Here is a 9,567-nt window from a genome sequence, read left to right on the forward strand (position 1 = left end):
CATCTTCGGTTTTATTTTGATCGTACCCTTTTCTTTTAAGGCTCCTAGCTATATTATCCTTTTCTTGTATGTATGTATGTATGTATGTATGTATGTATGTATGTATGTATGTATTTCACTTTTAGAGGTTGTAGCACCTCGCCACCTCTGATTTACATCCTAGGCGTAAAGCTTTGTGTGGTACGGTGTTACATTATGGTATCAGAGCAGTTTGTTCCTGTAGAGCCTAAGGGACGGACTGACTATGTAGAACCTATGCACAATTACTCAAGAGGGGGGGTGAATTGAGTATTGCAACAACAATGAATCTTTTTGCGAAAGTTAAAGACAATATACAAAAGTGTTATTGTACTAGTATTTTTCCAAGAGCTTAACTCAATTGCTAAGCATTTATAAGGAGCTTTTACTTTCCAATAGACACCAACTCAAATAAATTGATCAAGCTTTTCACCAATCGGACTTAAGCTATTTCTTAAGTACTTACGAAGCTACTTTTCGATCACAATTTATTTGCTCAAAGGTAAAAGGCAATAATATAGAAGAGATGAGTTTGGAGAGATGCAAACGCTATTTAGAGTGGTTCGGCACAATCCTTGTCCTACGTCCACTTTCTTTCTCAATCGCTATTGAGAAGTTCCACTATTGCCAAGCTTCAAGGTGCTCGCGCAAAACCTTTTACAATCCGAGTCCTTAGTTTCTAACACCTCACGGTATATGATCACCACTCGTATACTAACCCACTCCACTTAGAGATACCTCCTCTAAGATTTGCTTTGAGTACTTAGTATACTTCTTTGGTATCCTCACCGACTATAGTGTTTATAACTCTTGACTCAACCTTGGAGATCACACTCCAATTTACAAAGTGTTACAAGAAAACAATTCTCAAAGAATTGTTGAGATGAAATGAGTACTCTCTAGAAGAATGTATGATTACAAGTTTAGCACTATTGTACCAATTGATATTGCTCTCTCAAATTGTGTATTATAACACCTTAAAAATGTGTAGAATGAAAGAATATGAACAAGATAGTTTGCAAATACTCACACATATGAAATAAGGCTTCAATCCATATGCTTCTAAGCATACTCTGGGTGTGTGTATATGCTATTTAGGATTATCTAACTGATAAATATAGCATACTTGTTCATGAGCATATATTTGGGACTTTAAAGTACTAGACTTGAGATATTGAGATTGATCACCATGATATCAATTGTTTGGTGTGAACAGGGACTAAATGGCATATCGTGGATGTGGATGTGGTCGAGAGAGTTAATGAAGGACCTGAAACGACTAGTAACAACCCGGTAATCTTCATGGATGTATTGGAAAATATGGTTGTTGCTATGCAAACTATAGTTGAGGTACTAGGCCAACTGGTTGGTATCGGGAATGGCGGAAATGGCGGCAACGGACCAATGACCTTAGCAACATTCCTAAAGGTGAATCCACCTGTTTTCCGAGGAACTATAAATCCTACAGAAGCAGACAATTGGTTTCAGGTAATGGAAAGGCTCTACAAACTCAATACGTACTTGAGGATCAGTATGTTAAATTTGCCACATATCAGTTAATAGGATAAGCTCAGTTTTGTGGCAGGGAGCTCGCCATCTACTACAGCAAGGCAATGTTGTGATAGCTTGGGACGCTTTCCAAGTTGAATTCTACAAGAAATATTTTTCCAACTCAGATAGGGCGGTGAAGGAGTTAGAGTTGTTACAGCTGAAGCAGGGCTCGATGATAGTGGCAGAGTATACTAACAAGTTTGAGGAACTTTGTCGGTTCTCTAAAGTCTGCTAAGGTGATCTAGAGGATTACGAGGAATGAAAACGTATTAAGTACGAGGGTGGATTATAAAGTGATATCTTAAGTATTGTGGGGCCTATGGAGCTCCTAGTGTTTTCTGAGCTGGTGAACAAGAGTATAGTTGCGGAGGAATATTCAAGGAGGGCAGGGAATGACCGTCAGGAATTTTACCGAGAGGAGCACAACCAGAATTTTGTACCAAGGGGACAAGAATTCAAGAAGAGAGGATACGCTCAACGATTTCTCCAAGGTCAGAGCAATTCTGGGAGGAATGATGATCACTAGGGAAATGGTAGAGGAAAATAGACAAGGGCTGCTTTAGATGACCTGAGCTGTCAGAGATGTAGAAGCTACCATCCAGAGGCATCTGTTACAAGTGTGATTTATCAGGACATGTGTCCAGAAATTGTCTGCAAGGGAGGACTTAGGATGTGGGTTGATCGCAATAGCAGGGTTGGGGTAATTGCAAAAAATTGACAACCGAATTTAGATTGCAGTATATAACTTTAGAGCACCGCATTTATTTATAGCCTATGACAAGGATGAATGTTTAAGACTGAAAACGTCAAGCTTAGTATTAAACTTGGAACCAAACTTAATTGTTGCTGCGTAGGATATTGTTGTTAGAGCTTGCAGAGCTTAAGGAGATTTTGATTGGCGTAGGGCGAATAATCAAATTCTTAAAGACAAATAAATTAGAGTGCGGGAGTAAAATCGTAGTGATTGTGAAGATATTAGGACTAATAGTATGAAGAGGAGAAGTTGCGGGAGATAAGCCATTGTGAAGATTGGCAAAAGGTTAGGGAACTATACGTTGAGTTAAAAGAGAACTACTCTCGCATACTTTTGTGGTAATCTATATTTTTGAGGGCAAAAATTTTTTTTAGGTGGGTAGGATGTAAAATCTTGGTTAATTAATAAATAATTAACTAATAAATTAATTATGAGCCAAGAAAATTAAAAAAATTAAATTTTATCATTTAAAGAAGTAAAAATATTTAAAATACTAATTAAAACACTAATTTTAAAGATTTTGGCCCAAAGTTGGGCCAACGGGCTAAACCGGATGAACCGAACCTATGTCGGGCCCAAACCTAACCTATATAACCCACAAAAACCTAAAATTTCAGCCAATTTCCCCCCTTGTGGTTATGTTCCACAAAGAAGAGAAGAAGAGGTGAGTCAATCCTTAAACACTATTCACACATCACCTTAAATCACTCGTAACTTTCAATCCGCAACTTTGATTGATGAGCCATCTGCGACCACGCGTTCATCTCGAAATTCTCTTCAAATCTATTTGAACAAAGTGGTAAGAAACTCAAAATTTCTCATCCAGTTCTCACCCCCGTCAATTTCGTAATTTTTTGTTTTGAATATTGAGAGATTTTGTAATTTTGACGATTTAGAGGTGATCTAGCACGAGCTAGCATTGGGTTTTGTCCATGAAATCAGTGATGAGAAACTACTAATCCCTTTTAAATTATTGAATTAGTGAACTCTAGAATTGATTATGATGCAATTGAATGAAATTAGATTGGATACGTGTGAATTGAAGTCAAATTGGTGAGCTTGAATACTTGAATTGGAGCTTTGGTGGCTGGGACTAACGGAATTAGTGAAATTGGAGACTTGGGAGCTGTGAAAAAGAGACTTTGGTAGTTGAAAGCTTGTGAAGGAGGAGCTTTTGTGGTATTCTAAGTTTGGGGAGAAATCGGCCAAAGTATAGTTTCGGTTTCTTGTAGCTAATATATAATGTTGCGTGAAAACTTAGGCTAGTTTCCTTAAGATAGGTTTGAATAATATGAATTGGTGGATTTAGTTGATTAGATATGGTATATGCATGTGAGGTAAATTGTTAATGTTTAATGATGATAATTGTTGAATTTGGTGTTGAATGTGTAAATTGTAAAGTTGGTGGTTTGAATAAAGGTTTGATTTAGTATGTGGATAAAATGTGATCGATGATGATTATTGATCTGGTGGAATGTATTTTAATCATTGTTGTTGACAATGATTGATGATAATAGTGGGAATTGGTGAGTTTGTGAGTAGAAATTATTGAATGAATTGAAGGATTTGATTGTTGAAATGATTGTGAAGTGGATAAAGAGTATGTGTTAGTGTATATGAGTAATTGGTAATGATTTGGTTGTGGTAGGTTTGGTTTTGGGTTGAAAATTTTGACAATTAGAGGAGTTGGCAAAATTTGGTAAAAACATAATTTTAACCAACTTCAACGGGCCATAACTTGGCCCTCGGAGTTTGGAATTGAGTGAATTTTGTCTTAAATCAAATATGATTATAAGAGTTTTAAAACGATTTAAAAATAAAAGAAAATAGAGTTTTGTAGATAAAGTTATGAACATTGAAAGTTAGGTATAAAAAATTGAACTTTGAGAAGTTGCAGAAAACCAAAATTTATAGTTTGGGTGCCCACGCACCCTATCGTGTGCACGCACAGAACAGGATGTGTGACGAGACTCGTGAGTGCGCACGAGGGGTGTGTGTACGCACACCCTAGAATTTTACAAGTTATGCGTACGCATAGTAATGCTGCCTACGCATAGGCTGGAAATTCATTCTAGTGCATGCGTACGCACAGCAATGATGCGTACAAACGAGTCCTGTTTTTCACATAAAACTATGTTTTTAACTGTTTGACCTTCTTGGCAAACTTGTAAACTTTTGTAACTCTTGTTTAAGTCCCGATAGCTAGTTTTTAGGCTTCAGAATAAGAGCAAACATATTGAAGGTGTTGAATTGATATTGAGAAAAAATGGATAGTGTAATGAGAGAGCTGTGATGAGGATAACTGATTTTTTATTGAGACATGATGAAAATGATTATGATATTGAGATGTGGAGTTATGATGAGGATAATTATTATAATGAAAACGATTAATTGTGATTATGAGGATAATGTGAATGACTAAGAGATTGAAATGTGATGAGGATGGTTATGAGATTGAGATGTGCTGCCTGGGTAGTATGCAAGGATCAAGCCTTGTTCTACTTGCTCCGAGTTAATGTTTGAGACACCTGAGTAGTAGCAAGGGTTATGGTTCGTCCCACTTGCTCCGAGTTAGTAGTTTGAGACACCTGGGTAATAGTAAGAGTTGTGGTTTGCCTCACTTACTCTAGGTTGAGTTTGTAAATGTCCGCCTGGGTAGTATGCAGGAGTAGTAGTTCGTTCCACTTGCTCTGGGTTAAGTGGATAGTATGCAAGGGTTATGGCTTAGTTCCACTTGCTCTGCGAGGTAGTGTTTCTGTCCAGGGTTAGCTACCGGACATGTCAGATTTGGCTGTATAACCGACAGATGATATCATCGGCCATAGGGCAGACATGCATCATATGTACTTGTATGTTTTGTTTGAGTATGCATTTGTTTGGCTTGCCTAATTGCTTATCTATAATTAATTGCTATTTGATCTATTTGCCGTATATGTTTCTATATTTGTATTTCTCCTTGTTTGTGTTTGTTTTCTGAGAGATTCCTCATCATATTGGTGGAAGAGACACTAAGGGTTGTTCCACGTGGTAAAATAGAGGTTTGTAGAGAACGGGAAGTGAGAAGTTAGATTAGATTCCATAGATATAGTTACCCTATTATGGCTTAGAGAAAACTTTAAGATATAAATATAGGTTGTTGGAGTTTTGGAATGCCTCTGGCTTTCCAGGACATTATTTATTATCAATGCAAACACCATTACCATACTGAGAACCTCTGGCTCTCATTCCATATGTATTTATTATTTTTCAGATACAGGACGTGAGCCAGCATGCTAAGCGTGTTGGAGACTCTTCCAGAAGTAAAGATCTACTTTTGGAGTTTTTATATTATATACTTAGCTTTTATATATATGCATATTCTCCATTATTGTATTAAAATTTGTATTGTCCCTCCTAGAGGTTAACTCAGAGAATCAGGAGTTATATTTTGTATTTTTGGTTATCTTTTGGGATTGTTTATATATTCTCTAGCCGGCATTTGCTTTGCAGGTTGAGTCTAGAACTTAATTATATATCTTTGTATTGGAATTATATATATATATATATATATATATATATATATATATATATATATATATATATATATATATATATATATATATATATATATATATATATATATATATATATATATATATATATATATATATATATATGTCTTTTAGTTTTCTGTATAAGCTTTCTGTGTTATTGTATTTTTATAGACGATGCATCTTCAGTTTTGTTTTGATCGTACCATTTTCTTTTAAGACTCCTAGCTATATTATCCTTGATATATATGTATGTATGTATGTATGTATGTATGTATGTATGTATGTATTTCACTTTTAGAGGTCGTAGCGCCACCTCTAATTTATGTCTTAGGCGTAAAGTTCTGTGTGGTAGGGTATTACAATTAGAGAAAAGATGAGTTCATTTCTTTCTTTATTAGTTTATAAAATGAGGATATGTTAAGTAATCTAAAGGTTTTTGTTAAATTAAACTATCTTAATTTGTGTTTTCAATCCATGCGTAACTTCATATCATTTAAATAATTTAAATGAAAAAATATAAGAAAAAAAGTTATCATTAATTTTTTTTCTCAAAAATGACCCTGCTTACGAGGATGTTGTGTCTTATCATATAGATTTCTTTAAGTTTTGGATATTGCATTTTTTATTAATATGTTATTTTTTTCCTCTTAAAAATAGGTTATGTGTTTCTTTTTTAACAAGTGATCTCATACTTATCGGATTTGATTGACTATATGACTATAATTTATACACAAAATTTATGTAGTCAACCATGTATTAAACAATTTTCTTAGAAAGATGAAAGAATGATGTGTCAGATGTTAGGTATTAAGATTTTAGACTAGCTGTCATATAACTTCTTATGGTAGAAATACATACTGATGAGCACATTGCTACAGTGTTTCGTTAACGTGCTTTCAAAACCTATTTTGGAGGTATCAATTAAAATTTCAAAAGATTGAAAAATTTTTTTATTCTTCTCTTGATCCTTTATAGTTTATATATACCTGTTGTTTTTCTATCTTACCTCACAGCCAAAGTTCATTTTCATCTATCTTATTAGAAGTTGTTTTCCTTTTTTTTTTACGTTCATTGTTAATAATATCTAATTTACCAATATGAATCCTTTAATTAATCCAGTTAAAAAGATTTCTCCACAGAGAGAACATTGGAACATCAAAGTTAAGGTTATTAAAATTTGGGAAGATCGCTCCCGTTCATGAGAAGAACGAAAGGGTTGTATAGATGCTTCTCATGGATGAAAATATAAATGTATTCATAATGTAGGAGTTGTATTTTTTTAATATCTGTAGATAAATTATTCGTTTTGCAATTGCTTGAATTATTTTTAATATACATAAAGTGTTTCTATCAAGAGATTAAAGCAAGTTAATATCTTTACATTGCTTTGTTATAATGTGATAAAATTCAAGCTATCATCAAAGATCATTTCATTTCGAGTTTCAGTGGAAGGCTCAAAGAAGGAAATGTGTGTATCATTTCTAACTTAACAGTTTTATCAAATACTGAAGCAAGGAGAGTAACCAAACATCGATTTGAGCTTATCTTTTAGTATAAGATTTTTGTTGTGGAAAGCCTATCTTTTAGTATATCTGATTCTAGTTTGAGTTTGTATTCTATAGAAGAAATTTTTCAAAAGTCTAATAATCATGAATTTTTGATAGGTAAATTTGTTTTTTGTTCTTTTTTATTCTAGATAAAATTTTTAGCTTATTTTTGCGAAATTCTCAACTTTATTATTCCTAGGTCTTTTAGTTTCAATACATTGTGGTTTTGTATTATGCAGATTTTATTGGAATTCTCACATGTGTAGAAAGTCAAAAAGATGTGAAATGCTATGGAAAGATGATCAAAGTTGTTGTTATTGAGCTTTATGCCGATGAGTTATTCATCTAATTTTCTTTTCTTTATTTTCTATTTGGATAATTTTGTGCTGATTACTGTTATTTGGTGTTTATAACATGTTACATTTTTATTATATTGTTATTCTCATTTGAATGATATATTTTAATATAGAAAAAAAATTCAATACAATATTTTTAGTGATCCTTGTGAAGTTTTTAATATCCTTTCATTAAAGAAATATGAGAGAGCTCCTGTAGTTATTCTTCAATCTTTTGCGATAAAAGCCAGAGGGGGTTAGTGCTGATTTATATTATGTGATGTTTTTTTTGCTGTTGTGTATCGTTTAAATTTCTAATTGTGTTATTTGTTTTCTAGTTTGAATGTATCTTTTTTTAGAAAAAAATAGCTTACAAAATGTTATTAAGGTATTACGAGTTTCAATCAATCCAGATATTCAGGAAACAGTTGACTTTCTCAATCGGTTTATTGCATCTTCCTTTCATCTATTTACATTTCTATTAAACTTATTTGTTTCCTACAAGAATTTTCATTGTAGCATTGAAGAATCTATTTTCTTTTTTTTTTAGATATAATATTGCGAAGTACCACTTTCCAAATGCATGTGATAAGATTGAAATTATAATTTTAAATTATTTTTTAAAATTAATTTGAATTATAATAATTTGATTAAAAAAAGTAACATGTTATGTATTATTTTTTTTTAAATTTAGTGTTAATTGGATTAACTCTAAAATAGTTATTAATCGATTTTAATAATCTACTTTTTTTCAATAAATCAGACAAATATACTGAATGTGATCATAAATAATATAGTAATAGTTAAATCCACCAATAAATATATTAGTTATTATCAAACTATAAAACAAATTAAATATAAAGGCTATTAGCACTTATATATCTATAAAATCGCACTGTCTTTGCTCGTGTGCAAGGGTTTACTTATCAAATAAACCTAAAATATGAACAAAAAATATTTATAAATTAGACCTAGCATCACTTGAAAGAATAATGAAAAATAATCACCTTACCTTATCATTCATGAGAACCATTTTTATGTAAGTCGTCTTGTTCTTATCAAATTTGGATGAGACTTTCCATAACCTTATATATTAATTTTGTTAAATAATTCTATATATATATATATTGGTAGTTTTTCTTAATATATATACGTATACAAAAGAATAGTCGTAATATATAAATTGAGTCAACAATTTAAATTTCTCAAAAACTAATTTAATCAAATACCAATATTAGGAATAAATTACTTAAATAATATTTAATCTATTCTAGTCCTTAGACACATATAGATTAGAGTTATTCTTGTAACGACAACGAACTAAAACAATGTCGTAAGTTCGAACATTTAGAATTCGTGCAAATTCAGACCATTCCTTTGTTCTTTGAAAACCTTCTATATCCCTTATAGAGTTTAATCAAAATTCCTTTTATGGAAAAAGTGTTACGGAGATGGCTTTGATGTGTTGGAGACCAAAATCCAGAAGTCACTATTTATATTTGAGTGTCACAGCCATTAAACCCGAAAGACCAAATAAAATAGTATCTCTGGTTTTATTCTCATTTAATTTTAAATCAAAAGTAATAATAACTTATTTAATTCAGCATTTATGATAATAAATGAGATGACCATTATATAAGTCATTTAATATAAAATAACTTAATTTACGATTATAATTAATATATGTATTGCCCAAAAATAGATTAGGAAATAATAATTTCGTAACAAAATAATTATTCAATTTGAATTACAATTAATTGATTGATAAAAATTATAATAAATTGTATGATATTTAAAAAATTAACCAAATCAATTAGTTGAATTAGTTG

The sequence above is a fragment of the Arachis ipaensis genome, chromosome B04 (genome assembly GCF_000816755.2).
Source record: "Arachis ipaensis cultivar K30076 chromosome B04, Araip1.1, whole genome shotgun sequence".
Classification (NCBI taxonomy): Eukaryota; Viridiplantae; Streptophyta; class Magnoliopsida; order Fabales; family Fabaceae; genus Arachis; species Arachis ipaensis.